Source organism: Manis pentadactyla, chromosome 13 (assembly GCF_030020395.1).
Source record: "Manis pentadactyla isolate mManPen7 chromosome 13, mManPen7.hap1, whole genome shotgun sequence".
NCBI classification, from domain to species: Eukaryota; Metazoa; Chordata; class Mammalia; order Pholidota; family Manidae; genus Manis; species Manis pentadactyla.
The window spans coordinates 77025415-77041279 of record NC_080031.1 but is presented as its reverse complement, the minus strand read 5'-3'; positions in this window follow the sequence as shown (position 1 = coordinate 77041279).

Genomic DNA, 15865 nt, shown 5'->3' with positions numbered 1-15865 from the left:
CATAAGCAAAGGTACCCAAAACTAAGTGTTCTTGCAGGATACTAAAAAATGTTTAGATTTTGAACTTTACTGTATGATTTTTTCTTATATTTGGGAACTCAGTGGGGCCCGAAAAAGTACTACTTACTGTATTTCTGTGTATGTTTTGACAAAAGTCTTTATCCATATCAAATCCTAAGTATATTTTCCTATTTTTGTTTATATGAGTGTGCGTTAGCACCCATACCTGTGCATGAGTGTGTGTCTGTTTTTCCTTAAGCTCACAACTACCTTTTTTAACTCTGAGCTTTTTCTCTTTTAACTGTATCTGAGACAGTATCATTGAAATTTTCAATAAAACTCATGATCATTTTAGAATAAATGTAGGATTTTGAATCAGAGTCTACAAATGTAGAGGTGAAAGGATTACACCTAACCATTCAATTGGACAACATGTTAGAAAAATAATACTTTCTATAGTCAAGGAGTATTTTATCTAATGCAAAAATGCTAAATAAGGGTTACTTACATTTTGACCATGCATGAATCTCTGAAAAGCTTTGCTATGAAGGAGACTATTTCCTTATTACAACAATTTTACATGTGACTTGAACTCCCATTCTTCAGAGATTCTCTTCATCCAGGAAGATTTGTTCTAATCTATTGTAATGGGAAGTTGTATTCAGCTTCTATCCCACCAGGAATTGGGGGAACTCAGCTGTCCTCTCACTGAGAGATCACATTATGTCTCTCTAATAAGAGGCACATGGTTGTAGCTTGGAAGCTGTGGGGTCTCCCCTGAGTCCTTTCTAGAACACCCAGGAGAGGAGGAGGAGGGAGCAGACCAGGAGGGGCAGTTGCCAGTCAGGGACCTGGGGAATCAGACCAGGGAATAAACCCTCAGGTCTGTTTTAGGGAAAAGTCTTTCTTTGTGATGCTGGTTTGGTGGAAAAGGACAGGCTTTACAAAGCAGCTCAACATTAAGCTAGGAAACCTCAGAGAGAGTTAAAGTCCCTGATGCTGATCTATGAAATTAATTTTTGCATTACCTAAAAGTGCAAAACCTTTTCTGTGAGCCACTGCAAAATGCTATTGTTTAGAGCCAGAATTTTTATAATTCAAAGTTAAATATTGAATCTTTACAATATCTCCATATCTATCGCAGACATATCATTAATTGAGTATTCATAATATGTGGAATATAGTACAGAGACCATTTGAGCTAATTTTTGCCTTCACTGTACATGTTTCTTTGGTTTTATATTAAAAATTATGTTACCTTGGGATATTAAAGAGTATTTATCTCATTTATATTTCAGTGACAGGTTTTAAAATCAGGATCTAGTGCTAGTTAATGATAAGTGATTTAAGAAATGTAGAAAAATTAATGTATTTTCTGCAAGGATTATAACTTTCATGAATTACTATTTCCTGCTGCTGAAATAGATGTGCTTATTATTTGACATATTATCTTGTTACATTTTTTCTCTAAGATGATAAACTAAGAGTAATAATTGAAAATGTATAACGAGTAGGAAATGGTTAACATTTTGCCTGAATCACATAAAGAACATAAAATTCAATTTCAGAGAAAGGTTTTGAGTAGGGAATGCACGGCTAAGAAACCTACAAATAGCTTCCAAAAGTGTGTAGAAATATGAGACGCACATTTCAGATATGTAACATTTAGAAGGCTGAAATCATGGACAAATAATTAGAGAGAAACCCTTCTTTCTATCAGAAGGAGATTCTCTTATGTGAGAAATTCTCAAGTTGGATGGCACCTCAGTCCACTGAGAAGAAGAACAAGTAACTGAGAAAATAAATCATGGAAATACTTGCTAACATCAAGTTCAAGTTCCAAACTCTCCCACAGGGCCCTTTTAATATGGCTGCTGCATGCACAGGTCACAGATCCCAGAATTATCATAAAATACTCAGGGCCTTGAGATTCCCAAGTAAAGAGTAGGGTCATATTTTTGGGGCTCAGGGATCTGGGGTCCCCTTCAAATTTGACTTGCCTTTCTTTGAATCTGTTACCTGAACACTCAAAGTTACAAGATAACATCTATGAGTCTCCTCCTTCTTCATACTTTATATATTTTTATTTGGTTAACCATAAATTCCTTGAATAATTAAGGGAATTAAGAATTTCAGCCTTTGGTTTCATTTTTGTCATTTTTCTTAAACCTTTGCTATTTTGTGTAAGATATTATTGTTATTCACTGAAACACTCCTCAATTTTGTTCAGTCAAAACAAGTTTAGCCTTAAAACAAAAAGTACAAATATACAACACATCACAACATTAACCACAGATTTTGAAAAAATATTTGCAAGTAATATATCCAATAAGAGACTTTATCTAAGATGTAAAGAAGAATGGATACATAATTCCCATCACACAATCAGAAAAAACTTGAAACATTGACAAATAATATGGTATAGGCCTATCACACCTAAGTATTTATGCAGGGTAAACAGAAACACCTGACCAGAAATGTTTTCCAGTAGTTTATTTATATTAGGCTGAAACTGGAAACAATACATATGTCCATCAATAGAGAATGGGTAAAGGAATTGTGGTATGTCCTATATTCAAAAGCTATTTTGCAATGAATGAACTATTGATGAACACAACCTCATGAATGAAATGTAGAATTATTATGATTTGTGATGAAGACTAACAAAAACAATTACCTGCCTCATATATGTGTAACTAGAGAATTCAAACACATATATAGTCAGAGAAAGCAGATCAGATGTTAGGCATTTGGGAGACAGGGAAAGCCAAATGTAGGGATGACCACAGGGCCCACGGAAACTATAGGGGGAGATGTTTATGCTTATTTTGACTTGAGGTAAAGATTTCAAAGTTATGTACAATTGCTTATGCACATTATCAATTGTGCACAAAAATACATGCAATTTATTATATGTCAGTCATACTTAACCTGTTAAAATAAAACAAGAAAAAAGGTTAGTGGACTAGGTATTTTTATTACTTAATTTTGGTGTCATATAAAAAAATCATCTTCTAAGCATATATCAAGCAGCTCACTGCATAAGGTTTTTTCTTAGGAGTTAATGATTTCAGGTCTTACATTAAAGTGTTGACATCATTTTGAGTCACTTTTGCATAGTGTGTAAGACAGTACAGTTTCATTATTTTGCTTGAGGCTGTTCAGTATTCCCAACCTCATTTATTCAGTATCCCATGTGCACATCCCAGGTATATATTCTTGACTCTTTTGTCACATATTAATCAACTATACATGTGGGTTTATATTCAGGCTTTCTGTTTTCTTCATTGATGTATGTGCTTCCTTTTAGGAAAATATCACACTGTTTTGATTACTATAGCCTTACAGTATAGTTTGAAGCCAGGGACCATGCTATATCCAGGTTTGTTCTTTCTCAAGACTTCTATGACAATCTGGGTTTATTTGTTCTATAAAAATGTAAGGATCATTTGCCTTACTTCTGTGAAATATGCCATTAGAATTTTGGTAGGGATTGCATTCAATTTGTAGATACTTTTGTGGTATGGACATTTTAACAATATTAGCTTTTCCAATCTATAAGTATCTTAAAAATTATTTGTGCTTTTTCAATTTCTGTATTTTAGTTTTAATATGCAGATCATTCTCTTTATGGTTAAAATGTTTTAAATATTGCATTATTTTTCTTCAGTTGTAAATAAGTTCATTTTCTTAACTGTTCTTTCTGATAATTATGATTGTATAATAACACAACTAATTTCTGTATGCCAGTTCTGTATCCTGTGACTTAATTCATATTAACTCTAATAGAGTTTTGGTGGACTCTTTAAGATTTCCCACATAAAGAAAATTCATCTACAAATAGTGACAGTTTTATTTCTTCCTTTCTACTTTGGATGTGTTTTATTTGCTTTTCTTGTCTGATTGCTGTGGGTAGGACTTTTCATGCTATATGGAATAAAATTAGCCAAGTTGGATATCTTTGTCTTATGCCTGATCTTAGAGGAAAATCTTTCAGCTTTTCTTTGCCATTGACAATGAAGTTAGTAGTAGGTTTTTCATATACGAGACTGTAGTTGTAGGGAATTTTCTTTCAATACCCATTTTGTTGAGAATTTTTTACAGAAATTGAAGTTGAATTTGTGAAAAGATGCTTTTTATGCATCGATTGAGATGATCATATGATTTTCAGCCTTCATGTTGTTCATGTGTGTACCTCAGTGATTGATCTAGAGATCTGAACCATCCATGAATCCTTGGAATACCTATTTGATAGTGGTGTCTGATCTTTTTAATGTATTGCTGATTTCAGTTTGCTAATTTGTTGAGGGTTGTCACATCTATGTTCATCAGTATATTGGTTTAGAATTTTCTTTGTTGTGTCATTCATTTTATAATCACTGTTATGCTGATCATATAGAATAATTTTGGAAGTATTCCTTAATTTTACATATTTTAGGAGTGATTTGTGAAAGATACATGTTTGTTCTTTACATGTTTGGTAGAATTTACTTGTAAAACCATCCAGTGCTAGGCCTTATTTTAGGAGTTTTTAAATCAGTGATACAATTTCATAATTTTAATTAGCCTATTCAGAATTTTATTTCCTCACAATTCATTCTTGGAAGAGTTTATGCTCTAACATTTTCCCCATCTCTTATATATTTTCTAATTCATTGACATAAAATTATGAAGTGTTCATATAAACATAATTGTTCATATGACCCTTTGCCGTTCTGTGACATCAGTTGTAACTTTTACAGTTTCATATTTCTGTTTTTATTTACATGGTCTCTCTGTTTTTTGTTGGTCTTGCCAGAAATTTATATAATTTATTTAACTTTTCAAGGAACCATTTATTAATTTCATTGATTTTTTCTGTTTTCCATTTATACTCTGTATTTCATTTATTTCCACTCTGATCTGTATTATAACATTTCATTTACTAACTTTGGTCTTTGGTGGCTGTCAGCTCCATCCGTGGAATGGTAGGATGAGCGTGAGAATATATTGTTTACCAGAGATTCCATCCCTGGTTGAAGACCCTGCATTTTCCTGCCTCTCTGGAAGTGCCTTTAAAATGAGTAAGTGCACTTCCCCTTCATTTTGTGTTGACATTTTTCACTCTGTTGGTTTGGCACTGGGCCTCAGGGAGACAGGGTCTGGTCATGCGTCCTTCAAGAGTAGAATCTTTGTTCCCTAAATTTCTATGACTTTCCTGGACTCAGTCCCTGTCTATTTTGTAAAACAGACATATGAGGGGCTTGTCTTCCTGGTGCCAACCCAGGGTCAGGGTGTCTGATGTGGAACACAATCCCTTCAAGTCAAAGTGCCATATTTGGGATCCCTCTTGTGTGCAGGGACAATGCATCTGGGTGTGGTTCCATGAAATACCTTTTCTGTGCCTCTCCTAACCTTGATATATCTTTTTTTCTTTTGCTGTGGAGGTGATGTTCATATAGTTCTCAGGTCTTTATCAGTGGATAATTCCATGTGAAGCTTGAATTTGCTGTGTTCATGGGAGGAGGTGAATTTTGGGTCTTCCTTCTCTGTCATCATGAAACACCCTCCAGGTGATTTATTGTTTGTGTTTTACATTTTGGTATACCACCCATTTTGTATTAGCCTTTATTATTTGTACATTAGAAATTTATCGTTTGGGTTTTCAAAAATACATACACATGTTCAGTGCAAATCCATATCATGAAATTGTTTCACAAAACATTCCTGATGCCCTAACTCAGGCACCCTCTGTATCTTCCCTTCATAAGCAGCAACCTGTTAGGGATTCTTTTCCAGAACAGTTTGACCTGATCTTCACATATGTGGACTCTACCATATGATTTTTAGTCCAAATAACATTTTGATCCTCACCTACTTGTTGCCGATGTCAGTAGAGTTTTCTTTTTGTTTCCCTTTTTAATGTGGCTGGTAGTAAGACACCGAGGGAATGTACCAGAATTTGTTGATTCTTTGATTGACAGACACATCAGATGCTTACATTTGGGGGCTACTACAAATAGTATTTTATGAAAATTCTTTTAGAAGCCTTTCATTCAAACGTGCTCATTTCCATTAGTCAATACCTAGTAATAAATTGCTCTGCATGTGTTTGTTTGATGAGTAACTGCCATTAATTTAAAGAGACATTGTACCTTCTCACAATGCCACCAAAGAGAAATGAGAGTTCTTGTTGCAGCACATCCTTGCCAAATTCAGTATTTTTAATATTATTTTTAATTATGTTATTATAATTTTGGGGTATTATTATGTGCTTATTTTGCTTTGCTCATCTTACACTGTGAGATGAGTTTTCCAATCCTTTCCTACCTTTATTTGGTTATTTGTCTATCTCTGAGTTGCAACCATTTAAGGGTAGGTGTTTCTAAGATTTCAAAATCTAATAAATTAGGGATGTGTTGATCTGGGAGACAATTTAAGAAGTTATTTCAATGTGATAGGAGTAACTGAAGTGCTATTATTCTCATGGGGATTGACCAGGTAAGATGTGGACTGAAAACAACTACTAGAATTAACTATTTGAATGTCATTAACTGCCTTGATGAGAGGTGCGTGGTGCAGTATTTCGGACATTGACTGGTCATAGTGCGTTTAAGAGAAAATAGTAGGGGAGTATTGGAGACAGAACAATAATGTGTGTGGGGTGACATAAATATTGGTACTACCAGATTCTCTGGTTCTGAAGAGTTTTAGTAGTTCCCACGCCATTTGGCAGGTAGTGTATTGAAAAATCTGTTACCTTAACTAATAGTGTGTTAGCTTCTTAAACTTTATGAAGTATGAGTTTTTCTAACCCAGGGCAGGTGAATACAGGCTCTAGTCCCTCAGTGATATGCCTCCTTACTGAAGGGCTGAATTGCAGATGGGTCTCCCTTCATAATGTCTCCATCTGTCCTGTGATATTTTATTTGATCATTTTTCCTGCATTGTGTTGAAGGTGTCTGGTCAGGCCACATTTCTCCCTAAGAGTGATTTGCTCTGTGTGTAAGAGTAGATTTGGTATATGTGTGTGCAGCAGGAGGTTGGGTTCTGGGTGTTTATATCCTGCAAACTTGGAACACCTCCAGGAATGAATATTTTAAACAGTAAAATTTCCATGGTGAAAGAAAAAATTTCTGAAATGAGTAATGAATGCAGCAGTATATGTATTAAAGTTCAATTTAATAAGAGCCTGTCTTCTTTGGGTGTTTTGCATATTATTTTAATGACACCTGATATATCTCTAGGAAGTATTTTCTGTAACGTTGATGCTCTGGAAAGGATAATGTAGGGTTGCTAAATGTTCTTGCCTGTTCACCAATGTGTAACTTTCAGGTTGAGATATCACTTTTACTGGTGATGCAATTATTTTAAAATGATACTTATACCCTCCAGCTCTATCCATGTTGTTGCAAATTTATTATGCTCAGTGAAATAAGCCAGGCAGAGAAAGATAAGTACCAAATTATTTCACTCATATGTGGAGTATAAGAACAAAGGAAAACTGAAGGAACAAAACAGCAGCAGAATCACAGAACTCAAGAATGGACTAATAGTTACCAAAGGGAAAGGGACTGGGGAGGATGGGTGGGAAGCGAGGGACAAGGGTGGGGAAAAAGTAAGGGGGCATTACGATTAGCATGTATAGTGTATGGGAGGCACGGGGAGGGTTGTGCAACATAGAGCAGGGAAGCAGTGATTTTTACAGCATCTTACTACGCTGATGGGCAGTGACTGTGAAGGGGCATGTGGGGGGACTTGGTGAAGGGGGAAGCCTAGTAAACATAATATTCTTCATGTAATTGTAGATTAATGATACCAAAATAAAAAAATTAACACAAAATGAAATGATACTTGAAAGGAAGTAGGACTAGGGAATACATATTTCATAAATGGATACATGAGGACAAAATATTTTTATTAAAACAAGCAATGTGCTTTTTAAAGTGCTGTAAAACAAGGCAACTTGGATACTTTTATCCAGTTCAGTCAGTACTAAAAAAGGAGATAAAATACCATTTTGTCAAGGCTTATAAGAAAAGAGTTGGGAAATATGGACTTTATGGGTTAAACTGAAATTTACAAATATCAGGAGAATATACAAATTATTTTTCTCTTCAGCAAAATGATGCAGGCAGCTGATCTTTGTCTTTCATAACAAGGTGATTGGCATTCATAAAATGTGAGGTTGTAAAGTGCATGAAGTTGTAGGGGTTCTAGAAACAACATATCAACAAATCCCTGCATAAGTCATCCGATTTGTCTTTTTAATACTAAGCTAGTGATTTCAGGTAGAAAAATAGCATGCACACAACACATTTGCTTTACTATTTGACTCTTTGTTTTCTGGACATTCTAATCATGAGAAATCAAAGGTTGATCTCACAAGAGCCAAGTGATTCTGATATGTTTGTGAATAAATGATGTAGATCTCTGAGTATACATTTGTGTGCGTGTGTATCTGTGTGTGTGCTGTTCTGATACATTAAGTTTCTAGTCATGAAGGAAAAGATAAGTTTAGAGAAAACACCCAAATGTCTGTCAGTCTATAGTGCCCACTGAGCTACAAGGAAGTGTTTAAGCCAGTGCCATTATGCAGCTCCTGTAGATTGTCCTTGAGTGGCTCCTCATTTTTCTATATTTTTGTGGTAGCTTTCAAAATTAATCAAATTTAATATATATATATTTATCATTACTAAGATTATGATAATTACTTCTTTGTTTAGTGTAAAAAATTCTTTCCTAACCACATGCTTATTAGGATATATTTCTGTTATCTTCTAGGTGGTTCATTGTTTGCTCTTTACATTTCTATGTTCCTTCATTATGGTTTTCCATTTGAGCATGACAGGGGATAGAGATCAAGAATAATTGCCTCCAAACTATTATCAGATTGCTTCAGCATTATTCATTAAGTGGATGGTCTTTCCCCTCCTGTCTCTGTAGTAGAAATTTTGTATATGCCTACTGTGGAATATTCATATATACCTACTGCCTGTATTTGAGTGGGTCAGTTTTTGAATTCTGTTCTTTCAACAAATCTGGGCCTCTCTGACCCAGTACTGTAACTATTTATGTGCATAATACGTCTTGATATTTGATGACAGAAATCTTCCAGCTTTTTTTTATTACTCAAGGATCTTTAAGTATTCTCAACCGCTTGAACATTTTTAAGACTTCGTTATTCTTGGCCTTTTCAATTTCAATGTGAACTTTAGGGTGAACATTAAATCCTGTTAAATAAGTGTACTTAAATTGAAGTTTTGTGCCCATGAAAAAACTATATGTTTCAGTTAAGTAGGTGCTTTTTTAGTAATGTATCTTCTGTGTAAAGACTTGTGAATTTTCAGAAGTGAACTTCCAACATTTTCTTTTTGGTCTTGTGAATTACATTTAAACATTTTCTAATGGCATTTTCTTTCATAACAATATATTTTCTTTATATGGAAGTATACTAATTCTAATAGTCTGTGTACAGAATTTTCAGAAATCACTTTACTGAGGCATGATTGTCATATTTGATGAACACTACTCGATGAGCTTGGGGATCAGAATAACCCATGAAACCTTCATCACCATGAGGACATAGACACATCTGTCACCTCTGGAGCTTTCTTCATCCCCCTGAGCAAAGTTCAAATATGCAAAAGAGTACTTTTACTTATAGCCACTGTGCTGTACAGTGGATCTACAGGGTGCATTGACCTTGCATAACTCAGGGTTTGCACCCTTTGGCCATCACCTGCCCTTTTCCCCATTTCCACACCCCATGTTACCTCCATTTATTCTCTGCTTCTATGAGTTTGACTATTTTAGCTTCCATATTAAAGATAATTTATGGTTTATCTTTCTGTGTGTAGCTTTTTCCACTTTATGTAATATCCTCCAGATTTATCCATGTTGTCAGGAAGGATATATCTTCCTACATTTTAGAGATGGAATGTTTTTGCCAAATATCCCTAAACTCACAATAAGTACATTTTAAAGATTTTTCCATCATTTGCTATAATTATTTTACATGTTTTATTTCATTGTCCATAAAATCCAGAGCAAGGTTAGACTATATTGTCATTATCCTTTTTCTTGAATTTAGGACAAAACATTGTTCCTTAATCATGAATTAGATATGAGAAAGATTATAGAATATTTGTACTGTATCTATGATATTTTATCTTATCTCTTGATTTGTGGATATTGTGGTTTTACTGTATATAAAAGTGTAACAATATGAGTAATTAACAAAAAATAAAGCATACGGCTTGATCATTTTTATAAACTTACTAAGACATTGAAACAACCTAACAAATCAAGAATAAATATTACTACCATTGCAACACTACAGTCATTGACCTTTAAAAGTGAAACAATTGAATGACTTCAAACTGTCAGTTAGTATGCATGACTTTATGTCTTTTATTAATGGAATCATCTTATGAGGTTTGCTTTTGTTAATCTCCTTTTTGTTGTGATTGTGATTGAATCAATATTGTTTTGCTCAATGTCACCATCAATAAATTATAATATAACTGTTTAACTGGGTTTCAGCATCGTGTTAGATTCCAGTGTGTACAACATAAATTACTAGACATGTCTCTTCATGAACGTAGGTAGGTATTTCTGCTGGAATCCCACAGGACGGCTGTGTCCTGGGTAAGTGGATGTCCATGGCATGCCCCCAAATGTCCCCACGCCACAGCCACATTCCTGTGAGTACCATGGGGGGAAGAAGGAGGGGGCTCCTGACCATGAGAATATGTCCCTTGTGTTTCTTGTCACATCACCTCTGACATTGCCCAGAACATAATCACATTTTCTTAAACAGTTGTAATGAAGACTTGTTTGTAATGTACAAGTGTCATGAAGAGCGCAGGGAAATATCACCACTGACATAAGGCACTTACTGAATGTGTATTGTAAACACATTGTAGCAGTGAGACAGTGTGGTGCACAGGTGGTCTCGCCTCCTTGTCCTGGAGAGGGACATACCTGGGAAGCCTCTTGTCAAGAGGAAGAAAGTAAAAACACTAGGAGAAAGTAGCCTTCCCTCCACCCACACACCCCTGTATTTTCTATTTAATTGTGAGCCAAAGACAGAAAGGAACACTGCATTTTTCCATTATAAGGATAAATGATCTTTCATTCTGACAGTGTGAACAGCAAGGACCAGTTTCATACCTGGGCCAGGCTGTCCATACTGAGGTTCTGGGGACATTAAAGACAGGGTTTGGGTCCATATGACATGAAATGTTATAGCAGTAAGGGCACTAAAATATAGGAAATGTAAGCAACCTGTTTTCTAAACTGAAGGATCGTTCTTTTAAAGGGCCAGGTTGTATCAACTACATTGCGTTTTGTTTAATAAAGGATATTGCAAATGAATTTTTTAAAAAAGGAATACATAATATGTATTACCCATATCCTCCTAAACTATTTTGCAATGTGGAAGTCTAGATTTTCTTTTTAAAAAAACATGTTCATATTGCAAAATAAATTTTGCTAGCCACTACCCAAACTATACCACAGTAATTGTGTTCCACTGATACCTTTGTTCTTTTCCTTTGGTAGAACATCCTGCACTGACAGCTCTACTGCTGCTCCCAAGTTACTAAGCTAGTGCATTAATAATATGATACATCCCCTTAATATAAATAGTATAATTTGAAATGGATATCTGTTCAAACAAATGAGATACCTCTAAACTACTCAAATATATTTAATTTGAGTTAATTACTACAACCGCAAGGAATTTTCCTAGAGTTACCTTTATGTCCTTGTTTCTAAGGCTGTATATGATGGGGTTCACTGATGGAGGTATCATTGTGTAAAATACAGACAAAACCAGATCCACAATGGACTTCAACTGAGAGGCTGGCTTGAGGTAGGCCATGGAACCTGTTGAAAGAAACACAGTCACAATGACCACATGAGGGAGGCAGGTGGAGAGGGCTTTGGACCTGCCCTCCAGGGAAGAGATCCTTGAGACAGCAGAGAAGATGGGCACATAGGAATATAACACAGAGAGGAAACAAAGAAGTGAGATACTTTCACTAAATGCAGTCACTGATGCTTCATTTATGTTTGTTTTGGAGTCTGAGATCAACATAATCTGAGGGATATCAAAGAAGAAATGATGAATTTTATTGGAACTAAATGTTGTGGAAAATGTCACTGCCATGTGCATGGCTGCAGACTCCCACACTGATGTATGAAGCCACCACCATCCACCCACAAGCCCCCTTGTTATGATGGCTTCATAGTGCAGCAGATGGCAGACGGCCACATAGTGGTCATAGGACATCACTGTCAGGATGACTATTTCAGCAGTACCAAAAGTCACAAGGAACAGCAGCTGGAAGACACATCCAAGGTAGGATATTTTGTTTCTATTTATGAGGGAATTGAGAGCAAATTTTGGGACAGTATCAGAAATGTAGCAGAGATCTATGAGTGACAGGTTCTTCAGGAAGAAGTACATAGGGGTGTGAAGCTGAGGAGCCCAAGTCATGAGCGTGATGATGAGCCCATTTCCTAACACGGCTGCCAGGTAAGCGACAAGGAACAGGATGCCATTCAGTGTTTGCATCCTGGGGTCCTCAGAGAATCCCAGGGAAGGAACTCAGTGACACTTGTATTGCAGATCATTTCATTCAAGACTGCGGACCTCAAGAGTGAACTGTACTGTAAACAAACAAACATATGCAATAACTGAAAATGTTACTTAGTTGTGTTGATGGACATGTAAATTTTCTATTCTAAATTAATTAATACAAATGTTGAGAAGTTTTGAGAAACTTTGTAAAAAGAAACAAAATGGGAAATGAACAAGTGGGACTACATCAAACTATAAAGCTTCTGTACAGCAAAGAGCACCATCAGCAGAACAGAAATATATCCAACGTTATTGGAGATTATATTCATAAGCGACTTATGTGATAAATGGTTATCATCCAAAATATCTAGTTTGCTTCAACATCCAGAACAAAAATAAGCTGATTAAAAAATGGTCGGAGTACCTGAAGACTCTTCTCCAAAGAAGAAATAAAGTGGCCAACAGGCACATGAAAAGAAGCTCCACATCACTAATCATCAGGGAAAGGCAAGTCAAAACCACAGTGTGATATCACCTAACACCAGTTAGGATGGCCACTCTCCCAAACACAAGAAATAACAGATTCTGATGAGGATGCAGGAGAAATGGAAACCCTCCTACATTGTTGGTGGGAATGTAAATTGGTGCAACTGCTGTGGAAATTACTATGGAGGTTCCTCAAAAACTAAAAATACAAATATATTTGAGTCAGTAATTCTACTTCTATGAATTTCCCAGAAGACAACAAAATCCGTGATTCAGGAAAATAAATGCACCCCTATGTTTTTTGGCACACTATTTGCAATAGCCAGTATGGAAGGAATGTAAATGGATAAAGAGGTGGTTCATGTACCCAATGGAATATTATACAGCCATTAAATGGAAAGAAATCCTGTGATTTTTAACAACAAGAACGGATCTAGAGGGTTTTATGCTCAGTAAAATAAGCCAGAGAGAAAGTGAAATGCAATATGATTTCATTTGTCAGTGGACTATAAAAACAAAGCAAAACAGAAGGGACAAAACAGCACTGGGCTCAGAGACACTGAGAAGGGATGAGTGGTTACAATATGGGAGGGATTGAGGTAGTGTGGGTTGGGAAAGAGGATAAAGAGGCACAATATTTTCAATGACAATATAAATTTGTTACAGCATGGAGAATAATCAATGATTCTTTAGAGGTATGAGGATTTAGAAATACAGATAAACAGTTGAACCACTGTATTGTATATTTGAAACCAATATAAAATTGTATGTGGACAATAATTCAATAAAAAATGATTTGGCAAATGCGATGTTCATCATCAACATTGGGTGTTGAAGATATTGAAGTCGTTATTTATTAATAATTGTAATCAGCACAACGACCAAGAGAGTAAAGTCCCAATACTATTCTAATTACACAGCTGAAGAAGTAAGACACGAAGAGGTTGGCAGCCCTTGCCCCATGGAGGCTCAAGGGGCATAACCAGTAAGAGGCACAGATAAGACTGGGCAGTGGTTTCTTGGACTTCATGCCTTCCTGTTTTCTGTTTTCTGCAAAGACACCCTTTATATACAATTGCTGGCCAGCAGAAGGGAATGGATGCATCTTAGGAAACAATAAACAAAATTTAACATAACACTAATTATAGTTAATTGGAAAATAAAACTATGCCAGTGGATTGCTGCTAACTTCATCTCAGTAGTTCCTGCCATTCTCACAGGAGGGAAAGGGTGTGTTTATACGTGTGCAGCATGTGCACATAAACATTGGTGAGTAAAGAGGAAAAACAGAATAATATTGTCTTAATTAAAGGCTTATCTCAATTTGGCCATACTTTTTAAGTAAGGATTTGTTATCAATTACAGAGTATATATTTTCAGCATAATTTCTTCCAAGCTCATTCATTTATTTCAGTCTGGATCTGAATGGCAATGATCCATCACCTAAGCTTTCAGCTGTTTCCTAACCTGTGGGAACTCTAACTCAAAATTCCAGGAGTCGACAAAAAGTACACTTTCTCTTCCTCTGGTTATGATCTAAATAATACTAAAGATTGTTGAAAGACATAGTAACTGGCTTTGTTAGTTTCTGTGCCCTAATTCTCAGATATATAATACAGTAAGTTCTTCCTGACTTCTAAATTATTTTATGAATGCTGAGCAAATACCAAGGGACTCATTCTGTGCAAAGGAATCCATGTAGTTAGGGCTGAAAACACCTCCCATTCACCGTGACGATATTTGTAGATTTTCAAATCTCACTAAACCTGAATATCATGTTTGTCAAAATCAGAAAAATGTAATTCAGTTTCCCAGTAAGACATGTCATTGTAGCTGTTGTGCCTTAGAAACCACTGCACTACATCTGAAGGCTTGATTAACACTCACCTGATGATGCAGAACTTTCCAAAGATAACCGGTAGGCTATTTCCAGGTGAGGCCACTCCAGTCCAGTTTACTGCTGTCTGACACTCCCTGATCCAGGGCACCTGAGGGTTGAAGAATGAAAAATCTGTTGTCCTGTTTGTGGACCCTGTACACTATTTGTCTTAGTGATAGATTGATATGCTGAGGCATTGCTACATAAAAGCACTGTTTTAGTTACCGCATGCAATTACACATCAAAATAATTTTGGTGTAACGGCCTTAACAACTACTCATTTCTGAAAAGGATAAAACATAGTCCTGTAATGGAGGTAATACTGTAAAACATAGATTTACAAAATATGATGTGATTCCATCTGGCATATAATTTATTTTATAAGGGAATCCTGGAAGAGTCAGTTTGTCTCTCCAAATCCTCTATTTTACAGAGAGCAAAGGATCAATGGATAATGAAAGAGGAATCCATTTTTTCTATGTTATAATTTTGATAACCACTGCTTCTGACGTTTTTTCAGTCATGAGTAGCAAGAGCTTGTAAATCATTGCACTTTCTTGCTTTCAGAATGAACTGCAGGATTAATTTATGCATGAATAATAAATATTCTTATATTTTCAACTGTAACATTTATAATGCACACTTTCTCATAATTTAAATTCAAAATATTTTCAGAAATTATTTGTAACCATTAATTTGGAAGATGATTTTTAAGAATATGTATATTGGCAGAAGTACCAGATACTACAAGTTCCTGTTTGATATGAGAATATATTTTGGTTTTAATTTACTATAACAGATTTAGTATTGGGCAGAAAAATGCAATTGCTCATTATATATCAGTGAGTTGATTATGGTTTGATAAAATGACTTTGTGCCACATTCCTAATTCTATTTTTCTGTTTGTGTGTATATATGTGTATATTGGCTTG